Here is a 13,339-nt window from a genome sequence, read left to right as displayed (position 1 = left end):
AACGGAAACCCACCTCTTATTTCTGGTACCTGACTCAGCAGTCACTAATTGATTACCAGGTTTACCTGTACCTTTGGGCACCACATTATCATGTACCATTAACACATTATTTGGTTCATCATTGACAGACATATTCAAACCAACATTAGACCTCTCAATGTTGCACATGTCACCAATGCCTTTTTTTTCAAAATTTGCTAGGGCAGAGTCTGCAGAGGGCACACATACTAGAGGGCCGCCATCACCCACAGGAACCTCACAGGATGCTACCTCCCCTGGGTTCACCCATTCTGCAGGCAGCTGTCCTACCACTTGACCCGTTCTGATGCCACCTGTATTTTTACCCACCGGAACAGGCAAGCTCTCGTCTGATCCACATACAATTTTTACCACGCTCCTTGCCCATTCCCCTGTCCCGGGGACCTTATTAGGTTTGTCACCTAAACCAAGCACTGGACTGGGGACCCCAGTCTCTTTAACCACCTTTGTTTGAGCTCTGGTCAGGATCTCTGCTGCTTTCAGGTCCACACTTGGCCCTTCCACCTCATGTGGTTTTTCTACTGGTGCAGTATACGTGCCCTTCACCAACTGACCAGCACCACACTGGACCATAGCAGCAGAAATGCTTCCCATCTGGCTGTTAGGAGGTGTAACCGCAGGCAATTTAGGCTTATTTTCAACTTCTCCAATGTCTGTCTCAAATATTTCTTCTGGATCTAATCTAGCAGCATACGTAGCGGCAACTTTTAACAAAAGTAGCAAATTTAGGAATAAACCATTCCTGTCCTGTTTTGCTTTGCTCTGTACAGCCTGCCATACAGTGCTCCACCTAGTGGTACTGCGCAGTACCAGCCCATCAGACTGTGGAGGAGACACACTAGTATAGATTGGCTGTACATCCCAAAGTTCAAGCATCTCTTTTAATGCTTTGGTTAATAACCAGGCCCTTGACTCCAGACCTAAGTCCTTCCTGGGAATTTTCATGACACTGGGGCTGCAGAGAGACCCACTTGCTGAGACTTGAAAAGTTGCAATGGTTAACGGAACCTCCTCCCGGCTGGAGGTAAACACAGCCTGGTGCTCCACCAGAGCGCGGCCAATTGCTGGACTCATACCCAACTTCTCAGGCTCAGCATCAGTGAACTGCTCCAGAACATTACCAGTGACGTCACGTTGACACTCCATGTCAACCTCAGTTTTGTGGGTCACAGACAATGTCTCTGCTGTGCCCTTATTTGGTTCATCCTGCTCACCAGGGTTAACCCCTGCAGCAGCCACCGCGCCCTCAGGTACAGGCTGTTCTGCAGCCTCCCCTGCTGGCCCAGCAGAAACCGTGTCCACCTTATCTTTGTGCATAAAAGCCTCATCTATCAGGGAGATAAGATTTTTGCTCCAACTATCCCAATCTATTGTATGTGCGCTCCCTTCTGCGGTACTCCTCAGCACCGATCCTTCTGCCCAAGGAGACACATAAGAACAGACTGGCTCAGCTGCAGACTCATTACACCAGTCATTGTAAATCATGTCAGACTGTGGTAGCACAGGTTGCAATACACCATATTCACCACCTTTCTCTGCTTGCATTTCGTAAGCCTCACACACCTTTGCATTTTTCACAGGTTGTGTTAATCCACCATTTACCTGCACATTTTTAGTACTAGCAGCTTGCACTAACACATTACCATTACACAGTACAGTTCCATTCTGTCCCACCAGAGTGACATCGCAGTTGTCCAGGGCAACCTCTGACTCCAACACATGAAGTTCCCTGGAGATTCCTGTGGACAACTGTGCTGTCTTACCACCAGTTGCTATAGGCAACGGCCCATTTTTGATAACCCCAGGTTCTTTCAGAGCAAAAGTTTTCCCAACAGCATTAAACTTTTCATTAACAGTAACACTTATAGCATTTTTAGCATTTGTAGGCTGTCCTAGCCCATGGTCAACTTGAGCCTGATAGTCATTAGACACAACACTTTTAGTCATCAACACAGGTTCTATTTGGATTTTAACCCTTGCATTTCCACTATATAGGGAAAAGTCATTCTCAAGTGCACATTCAGTGGCCCCACTAACTGGGGTCACTCTCACATCGTCATGGACAGTCTCGTAACCAGTCCTTTTATACATGAAATCAGCAGTTCCAGCCATAATTTCATTAAAGACAGTCTTACCCACCGCAGTAGTTGGGGTCACCATCTTCATTTGAGTACGTCGTCTTATGCACCAGTCCTCTGCTGCACTTTTACTGGCCAATTCCTCCTGGTGGCCATGGGATGAAACTACAGCAGGCATCTCCCACCGTTTAGCACCCCCTGCAGGCACAACAGGAAACTTCTTGTTGCTAGGGGTGACTGCAAACATATTTTCACTGGAATCTGGGCCTACAGACAAAACTTTCTCAGCAACATTATCTCCAGCCGTATTCCACAACCTAGGGCAAGAAAACATGCCATGCCCCAGCTGGCCACATTCCAGGCATGTTACTGGACGACTTTTTCCCAAAGCGATTCTCTCCTGGTGATTCCCAGCTGGCCGGAATGCACAGGCCTCTTTGTGGGGACGCTGAACCAAACCTCTACTGCAGCTCCTTTCAGGCATAAATTTCACTCCGGTTGCCATGGGAGACCGCACTCTCCCAGCAGAACTTTGCTGGCTCTCTCCAACATAATAAACTGGCTCCTCCTTAAGCCACTTTCCACGATCCTTATTAGACATAGCCCATGGTACAGAGACAGCCCGACTGGCTTCTTTTGCGTTGCTATGGGCAACCACTCTCATCCTCAGCCTTTGATCAGCCTCTCTCCTTGCATATCGCATGGGCTTCTCTCTGCTGGATCCCATCTCATGCTGTGACACATTCACATCTTTCACAATAGCTGTTGTTTTAACTGCATCAGCTTTGCCAGGGGCAACAACAGCCCTCTTCCAGTTATGGACATCCAGCGGCTTTTCCCTTGCACTGAGGGTTGGCTTCCTTTCCTCTGTAGCTTGGTTCAGTGCTGCTAAATGCCGCTTGCACCAATCCACTGCAGATTCAAATGCTGGTGGACTCTCCATAACAGCAGTCACCTGTGCACTCATTGCACCAGTGTTGCTAGGGACAACCCCAGCCCTTTTTTCTCCTTGATAAACTCTGATCAGGTATGTATGGGGTTCGTTCGGGCGGTAACAACCCCTCCAACCACAGAGCTCTGTCTCTTTTAAAGCAAGTTGCTTTTCTCTTCATGCAAGCTTTCCTCACCTGCACAGTGCACACACTGATTGTGCTGTCTCATGCACACAAACACAGTTCATAGCAAGAAGAAAAAAAAAAAATTTGACTTTTCATTCAGAGGTACACCACCTGCAACACGCAATGCCTTTTGCCTGGCTGCACTTCCACACATAGCCAATAGTTCCTGACTTGAACTTACTGTAGGGCAAGGACCCGGATTCCACCGTCTTCTGCCCGCATTCTCCACCACTTGTAATATTTGGGGGTTATTTTAGCTTAAAGGTAGAGCTTACCAGTGAGCTGAGTCCACGCCAGATATCGTTTTAAGGGCTTGTAGGCCCACTTTTATTGAAGAAAGAAAAGTCCGATGACAAAATAGTTGCCCACGCAGGGGTTTCAGCTTTCCACAGCAATAATGTATGTAGAACCAAAAATACCAAGCCACCTGGCTCTCTTTAGCAGCACTGCTGCTCAGACTTCTGCTGCAGCCCTCTTGGCTCTTTAACAGAGTTCCTGTACACCCAGTACCTCAGCACTCTTTACTAGCTTCTCTTTCAGCCCACAAGCTTGGACCCTCTGTCTGCTCTGACAGACCGACCTGTGCAGACATGCACACTTCTTCTCCCTTACACGCCTGGACTCCTCGGGAGGGTGGAGCCCAGAACCATGGTGTTGGCTTTGTTTTAAGCCCAAGACCCACCTGTGCAATCATCCAGCCAGACTGCTGGCTGTTCCCAAAACCCGGTCCCAGGATTGGAGATTCCGAACTACCACAATATATATATATATATATATATATATATATATATATATATATATATATATATATATATATATATAGTGATGGAAGAACTTCCGATGGGACGTTTCGCGAACGCGGACCACGAACGTGGCCGATAGTTCGCGAACCGTAACGTTTGCGGCGGACACCATTGACTTAAATGGGAGGCGAACTTCGCAAACCTACAGGTCAAATTTGCAGCCACAAAATAATTATTAGCTGTGCACACATAGTCCCACCACATGGCCAATGACATAACACATGTATGAGGTGAATGTGGGATCGACAACTACAAGCATTCTTTTTTTATATGGGAAATTGTTGTGACAATTCAGGACTGTGGAGCGCATGAAGGCAATGGAGGAGAGGGAAGGTCAGGGAACAGGGTATGCAAAGAAGAGGGTGCAGGAGATGATCACCAGCAGCGTGACATACAGCAATGACACCTGCACCGTGATAGAGTCATCTGACACCAGCACCGTGATAGAGAGCACTGACATCAGCAGCGTGACATAAAGCACTAACACCAGCACCGTGATAGAGAGCACTGACATCAGCAGCGTGACATAAAGCACTAACACCAGCACCGTGATATACAGCACTGACAGCAGCACCGTGATAGAGTGATCTGACACCAGCACTATGATAGAGAGCACTGACATCAGCAGCGTGATATACAGCACTGACACCTGCACCGTAAGCAGCGCCAGGAGGAAGTCAGCATAGCACAGGGATGGTGGGAGCCCCTCATAATGAGCATAGCACAGGGATGGTGGGAGCTCCTCATAATATGCACAGCAGAGGTACAGCCCCAGGAGGAAATCAGCACAGCACAGGGATGGTGAGAGCCCCTCATAATGAGCATAGCACAGGGATGGTAGGAGCCCCTCATAATATGCACAGCAGAGGTACAGCCCCAGGAGGAAGTCAGCACAGCACAGGGATGGTGGGAGCCCCTCATAATAAGCAGCCCCAGGAGGAAGTCAGCACAGCACAGGGATGGTGGGAGCCCCTCATAATGAGCATAGCACAGGGATGGTGGGAGCCCCCCATAATATGCACAGCAGAGGTACAGCCCCAGGAGGAAGTCAGCACAGCACAGGGATGGTGGGAGCCCCTGATAATAAGCAGCCCCAGGAGGAAGTCAGCATAGCACAGGGATGGTGGGAGCCCCTCATAATAAGCAGCCCCAGGAGGAAGTCAGCACAGCACAGGGATGGTGAACTTTACAAACCTACAGGTCATATTTGCAGCTACAAAATAATTACTAGCTGTGCACACATAGTCCCACCACATGGCCAATGACATAACACATGTATGAGGTGAATCTGGGATCGACAACTACAAGCATTCTTTTATTATATGTGAAATTCTGACAATTCAGGACTCTTGAGACAATGGAGGCGAGGGAAGGTCAGGGTAGGCAAAGAAGAGGGTGCAGGAGATGATCACCAGCACCAGCACCATGATATAGAGCACTGACAACTGCACCGTGATAGAGTGATCTGACACCAGCACCGTGATAGAGAGCACTGACATCAGCAGCGTGACATAAAGCACCGACACCAGCACCGTGATATACCAGTCCCTAAGGATTAGCAGACTGTACCTCACTCAACCCTATATACTGTAGTACGCTATACCTTACCAGTCCTTAGAAGGACCTTTGTGCAACTAGTAGGTTGTGATTAGCAGACTGTACCTCACTCAACCCTATGTACTGTAGTACGATATACCTTACCAGTCCTTATAAGGACCTTTGTGGAACTAGTAGGTTGTGAATGATTAGCAGACTGTACGTCAGTCCCTATACTGATAAAGGACTGCTGCAGCAGAAGGGCAGCAGTCAAGTATAATATTCTTTCTATATTTGGAAGAAAGAATATTATACGTGTACAAGCCTATTACCATACCACTGATACCAGTCCTGAAAAGAACCTTTGTGGACCTAATAGTAACAGCTACTGATTAAACTGACTGTCCCTCACTGCCTCACACACAGCTTCCTGCCTGTCCCTATTTAAACTGACAAAACACAGGCTGCTGGAACAATAATGTGAATAGCACTCAAAACTATATCCTGTACTGTGATAAACGTGAAAAAGCCCTGCGCAAATATGCCAAAAAATGGTCCTTGAAACTGCTAAGTGCAAAAAACGTGTAAATAAAAAGTCCATATAATCACAAGCACCAATAATAAAAATAAGTTGATGAAAACGGTGGTAAAAAATCCCAGGAATAAGGGCTCTCAGAACTCTCACCTCAAAAAGAAGAAAACCAAGCACATCACAAAAAGGGTATCCCACTCCACTCCTCGTATCCAGCCACCAAAGGAATCCTTTACTGTGCCAGATCAAAGATGATGATTTCCATATTAAGCCACTAGAGGGCCATTAGTAGCACATATACTTATTGCGATGACCTGGAGGGTGTTTTCCGTAATAAACGGCTCAAATAAAAGAGGGGGGAAGGAGAGAGAAGGGAAACTTCAATGGTGTAGTATTTAGAGTAAAATAATCGTTTTAATAATATAAAAGCAAAATCGGACTCTCACATTTAGAAAAGAAAACAACAGCACAAGAAGTAAAAAAATGGTGGTGTGGCGTCTTCCGCCAGTCCTACTTCACTTCCGGTACGTCCTAAGGCCACTTCCTACGCGTTACGTCAGAACACGGAAGAAGTCACACTGTCACGATCTGGAGTCAGGCTCAGAGACCAGTAGCTATAGCAGCAGAGCAGATATTCACACAGATCACCCTGGCTGATGGCACGGGTTCACCTGAGGTGCGGGGTCTAAGCACTAACCGGTATTCACCAGAGCTCCCAAAGGTGGAGATGGGCTTGGCTGCGTGTTAGTGCCAGGTCGCGGTCCTCAGGATAGCCCCACCAGGAGGTGAGCAAGCCGGGGTTCAGTAGCGGATGAACAGGTAAGGATCAAACTAGAGCGTGGTCAGTAAGCAAGCCAAAAAGGTCGGTAACGAGTTGTTGCAGATTGGGATCAGGCAGAAGCGTAGTCGTGGAACAAGCCAAGGGTCGATAACAAGCAGCAGTAAATATAAGCGGCAGCAGAGAAGACGGGAGCGAGATACAGGCTGGAGATGGCACAATATTCTGGCAAGGAGGAAGTGCAGAGACATGGCTTATATAGGAAGTTCATGGGAGGAGCAAAGGGTTCAAGGTTCAAGGCAAACAAGATTCAAGACAAGATCACTAAAGGAATTGTCCAAGGAGCTGTCCAGCATTCCAGGTGGCTCAGTAAGCAGAGTCACTGCCAGACACACCAGAGGTCCCAGGTTCAAGCCCAGGTCCTAACACACGTTCTGACGTAACGCGTAGGGAGTGACCGTAGGACGTACCGGAAGTGAAGTAGGACTGACGGAAGATGCCACACCACCATTTTTTTACTTCTTGTGCTGTTGTTTTCTTTTCTAAATGTGAGAGTCCGATTTGCTTTTATATTATTAAAACGATTATTTTACTCTAAATACTACACCATTGGAGCTTCCCTTCTCTCTCCTTCCCCCCTCTTTTATTTGAGCCGTTTATTACGGAAAACACCCTCCAGGTCATCACAATAAGTATATGTGCTACTAATGGCCCTCTAGTGGCTTAATATGGAAATCATCATCTTTGATCTGGCACAGTAAAGGATTCCTCTGGTGGCTGGATACGAGGAGTGGAGTGGGATACCCTTTTTGTGATGTGCTTGGTTTTCTTCTTTTTGAGGTGAGAGTTCTGAGAGCCCTTATTCCTGGGATTTTTTACCACCGTTTTCATCAACTTATTTTTTTTATTGGTGCTTGTGATTATATGGACTTTTAATTTACATATATTTATTTATTTACACGTTTTTTTGCACTTAGCAGTTTCAAGGACTATTTTTTGGCATATTTGCGCAGGACTTTTTCACGTTTATCATTTTATAGGGTAGTTTATGTTTACTATCAGGTCTTGCTGCATTTTTTGCACCTTATATTTGCACGTGCACTTTGTGATCGTTCATGTGTATTTTTTATATGTATTTACACTGATTAGTTTAAGAGATAATCTTTATCCTATTTGTATTTAATTAGATAGATTTTTATATAGTAGCGCGAAGGCCCCCCCCCTTTTTCACTATATCATGTACTACTTTACCATACCAGTCCTGAAAAGGACTTTTGTGGACCTAATAGTAACAGCTAATGATTAAACTGACTGTCCCTGCAGCACACACCGTCCTGTCCCTCTCTCTACACTGACAAAAGACACTCAGGCTGCTGCAACAATCAGTAGCACAGCAGTGCCTCGAACCTATATCCTGAACTACACCTAACACCTATACCATAGCAGTCCTTAAAAGAGCTTTTGTGTACCAAATAGCTAGCGATTTGGGTCACTGCAGTCTCTCCCTGCTCCACACAGCAACCTCTCCCTATAGTGACATACGAAAGAATGTAAAATGGCCGCCGGATTGGGTGTAATTATAAGTTAGGGGGAATGTCCAAGTGTCCATGTGCTGTAATGTCTCAATTGGCTGTCCTGTACACCATGATGGATGTGTCATCATAGGTCAAAGTTCTTTTACACAGTAAACACGGAAGTCCGTAGGGCGAACGGCGGCAATAGTCCACCGATTGGGCGGACCGCGAACAGCTGAAATTCACCACGAAACAACCGCCGAGCGAACCGTTCGACCATCCCTATATATATATATATCTGAGATTGAAGAGCCACATCGAGTTATGAGTCCATATATATATATACATGGAACATATGTATGGAAAATACAGAGTACCCTGACAAATACACACTTCATCTTTTGATTTCTTTATTGATTTATATATATATATCTATCTATCTGGACTCATAACTTGGTGTGGCTCTTTAACCTCAGATTTATTTATATTCATAATATTAATTTATATATATATATATATATATATATATATATATATATATATATATATATATATATATATATATATATATATACACATACATACATACATATATATATATATATAATCATTAATATTATGAATTTAGTGTTTTAGGAGAGCATTGACAATCATAAAAATATTGACAAAGTTAAAATAATAAAATGATAAAACTTCTAAAATGTCACAAAAAGGGTCAGACAATATTAATGGTGGCAAAACTTGAACAAAACATATATCAATAAAAAAAAAAAAAGCTACAAATATATTGGTTAGAAACATTTAATTAAAAAAAAAATAAAAAAAAATCAGAGGGGAAAAGCAAAAAGGATAATCTATTGTAAACTATGGATTAATAAAGGGTTAAATGGGAACACATTTTTTTTTTTAAGCTTTTTTTGCCCAATGTGCACAACAATTTAAATGCATTGGCTGCGTGACAATAAAGTTTTTTTTTTTTGTTTTTGTTTTTTAATTGTTTTATCTTGTTGTGAAATAATTATAATATCTGAATGATTACCTCCCCCGTCTGGACCATTGATCTTAGATTTACATATTAATCTTAGTAGCGGTTTCCTTTAATCCTGTGATGGTAAATAGAAGGAACATGTGGAAGGCAAGAATTAGACAAAGAGAATGTTTCATACTAGTCGGGGGTTTATTTCCTGCCCAAACACAAATATTTTTCAGTAATATACGGGTAACACAACTTGCAAAAAAAAAATCTTAATAAGTAACACAACAGCTTTACAACCAAAACAAGATACAAAGCTCCTACAACACAACTAAGACACAATCACACCGTATCTGTTTATTACATCGATATATTCATTTATTTACTCTAATAAGCGATCGTTGATTTGAAGAGCTCATGTTTGTAAAGTTCCCTTCCCAGACAATATCTCCATCCAGCTGAAATAATAGGGAGAAATACATTTTGTAAATAGATTTTTGCCCCCCGGGTGTGTCTGAGCTTTCTTGGAGTTTACTAACCCATGATTCTGATTGCTCTATAATGTATGGCAAGACTTTTTTTTTTATTTTTTTTTTATTACTACACTCCATGCTAGAAAATCATAAATCCAAAAAAAAAAAAAATATATATAAACAAAATGGAAAACAAAAATGAAAAAAAAACAGGTACTTCAGCCTTTAAAATTAGAATTTAAAGTTGGACATGGTATCCTGCATTGCTTTCCATAGAGTCAAATGATGCAATATAGGGGGGGCTGATAAATAAACTGGGGAGCCATCCCATCCCCTGGATCTACATAATGAAGTAAGCGCACCCACAAACTAGATCAAAAATAATTGTTTTAAGACAATAAAAATGCACATATATTAAAACTGATCTAAGCATACATGTAACATATGAGTATGCAATATATATATAGCTGTAAGAGAACTGCTGAGACACGTCGGGCGAACTGTGGCTAGAAGCGGAAAAAAAAATGTGCATTTGCGTCAATGCGCATGCGTGAAAGAATGCACGTACTCGCAGGAGCATGTTCACAGTCCTCATTGGCGCCAGGCGGCCTATTTAAAACAGCCTCTGACTCCTGCTCAATGCTGACAGTTCTTCAGCTGTTTTCTTGCTTGAACCCAGCTTGATATCCGTTGCTGACCTCGCTTGTCATTGACCTGACATTGGATTCTGTTTATGCCCCTGAATATCGGTTCCTGACTTTGGCTTACTCCTGGCCTTGCTCCTGTCTGATGTCCTGGTACCTTGCTTCCCACTCGCTGCTGACTCGGGCTATCCTGCTGACCAGTGCCGGGACAAGGTCATCCAGCGCCCAGGGCAAAGATGCCAAACTGCTCCCCCCCCTTTCCCTTAGGGTTAGGGTCAGGGTGCCCCCTACCCCTGCAATAAACCATTGCGCCAGGGGCAGCCAACCCTCCTGCCCACCCCTTGTCCCGGCCCTGCTGCTGACCATACTTCTGTCTTCTGTGTGGCTCTCAGGCATGTACTGGCCATCGGTGCTACTGGGAGTTTCCTGGTGGGCCGATGGCTCAGTGGGCCACTCTGATGTAAGGGGGTGCTGATGGGCCACTCTGATGTAAGGGGGCTGGTGATGGGACACTCATGTAAGGGGGCTGGTGATGGGACACTCTGATGTAAGGGGGCTGGTGATGGGACACTCTGATGTAAGAGGGCTGGTAATGGGACACTCTCATGTAAGGGGGCTGGTGATGGGACACTCTGATGTAAGGGGGTTGGTGATGGGACACTCTGATGTAAGGGGCTGCTGATGGGACACTCTGATGTAAGGGGGCTGGTGATGGGACACTGTGATGTAAGGGGCTGGTGATGGGACACTGTGATGTAAGGGGGTTGGTGATGGGACACTCTGATGTAAGGGGCTGCTGATGGGACACTCTGATGTAAGGGGCTGCTGATGGGACACTCTGATGTAAGGGGGCTGGTGATGGGACACTCTGATGTAAGGGGGCTGCTGATGGGACACTCTGATGTAAGGGGGCTGGTGATGGGACACTCTGATGTAAGGGGGCTGGTAATGGGACACTCTGATGTAAGGGGGCTGGTAATGGGACACTCTGATGTAAGGGGGCTGGTGATGGGACACTCTGTTCTAAGGGGGCTGGTGATGGGACATTCTGTTGTAAGGGGGTGCTGATGGGATACTCAAAATGTAAGTGGGCCGGTCTGGATGAAGTCCAGGGCCAAATTTCTGTCCCAGTCCAGCCCTGGTGGCTCTACATTGCCTCCGAGTGCCTGTGCTGGATGCCCCTCATCCCAGCTCCAGTGGACACAGTGTGTTCTTGTCTCCTGCCAAAACTCCGGCAAGCCACATTTCCTGAACCTGCAAGCCTGGTTGAGAGCCCCTTTAACCTTGGCTGATCTACCCAACATTATCAAAGTTCCTGATCTGATGTTCTGTCTGAAACATCTACAACTCCTGCCACAAGCTCTGCAAGTAACACCTACAGGCACTCATGTTCCTCCTGTCCCTTGGCACCATCTGCTCCACTCTCAGTGGGGCCTGGGCTGGAGATACAAGAGAGGCCGACCTCATAATTTCACCAGGTATGTGACAAGAGCAATGGGATGTACGATGTTCTCTGTATGGTCAACCCAGAGGACACGGGGGCACTCTTTACGTCTAGAGGAAAAGAGATTTCATCTTCAAGTACGGAAAGGTTTCTTCACAGTTAGAGCTGTGAAAATGTGGAATAGACTCCCTGCAGAGGTGGTTGTGGCCAGCTCAGTAGATTGCTTCAAGAAAGGCCTGGATACTTTCCTGGTGGTACATAATATAACTAGGTACTACCATAGGTAAAGTTGATCCAGGGAAAATCCGATCGCCTCTTGGGGGATCAGGAAGGAATTTTTTTCCCCTGCTGTAGCAAATTGGAGCATGCTCTGCTGGGGTTTTTTTTTCGCCTTTCTCTGGATCAATTGTGGGCATAAAATTGGGTATTTGGATTGTACGATTATTTTTTATTTTATTTATTTGTTTTTAAGGTTGAACTGGATGGATTTGTGTCTTTTTTCAACCTGGCTAACTATGTAACTATATACCTAATGTAAACATGGAAATGTAACATACATATGCAATAACATTGGAAGGCTCTATGGGCCCTTTAGAATTTTTCTGATTAAGGTATATCTCTTGGAACACAATATGAGGACATCTTGAATTGAACCCGTATGACCCATTCACAGGTGTTACGGCAGTTATTTGTTTGTTGAGTGTATGAGTGGGTGAACATTGAAGAGCTAGGTGATTTTGTTTTGTTGATAAGGGGAGTCCAAATGGCACAAGTACGGGAAGATGTAAATACCCCCCCAGCAGCCAGCGAATCCCACTAATTAGTTTCCATCTGATGCTGGCTGCTGGTTGGGTATATAGGTCCTCCCCTGCTAGTGCCTCTCGAGTCAGGGTTTTGGTGCTGCCAGATTCTGTTTGCCATTGATCCTGATCTCGTTTCTGCCCTGCACATTGCTGCCTTGTACCTGCCCCCCCCTTTTTTCTGATCAATGGCATGCGCAGCCTATTAGGGTGTGCACCCCAGAGAACACATACGTGTACAGTATATCAGCAGAGCATTTTATAGTTTTTTTTTTTTTTTACAATTTTGTTGTTTTAATTATATTTTACAATATAATTTCTTTTATTTATTTTAAGATCCCGGTTGGGGGTCTTTGGTGAAAAATCTAAACAGACCCCTGATGTGCTGCTTTTGAGACAGAGCTTCCCCAGTCCCTTTCCCTTCAGCCTCGGCTTCACTGGACAGTGAACTAACAGGAAGTGCTCTGTGCTGAGAGGCTTCCTCTTCATTCACAAACTGTGTTTGTTCAAGAAAGGATGGGGCTGGTAAATTAAATATTTACTGGCCTCTTCCCAGTTCTCCATCCTGAAACATCCCTCGCAGCAGCCAGCAGGAGAGGAAGGAAGC

Source organism: Lithobates pipiens, unplaced genomic scaffold (genome assembly GCF_037356315.1).
Source record: "Lithobates pipiens isolate NorthernLeopardFrog02 unplaced genomic scaffold, aLitPip1_a1.2 Scaffold_22, whole genome shotgun sequence".
NCBI classification, from domain to species: Eukaryota; Metazoa; Chordata; class Amphibia; order Anura; family Ranidae; genus Lithobates; species Lithobates pipiens.
The sequence above is the reverse complement of the archived record's forward strand: the minus strand, read 5'-3'. Positions refer to the sequence as shown.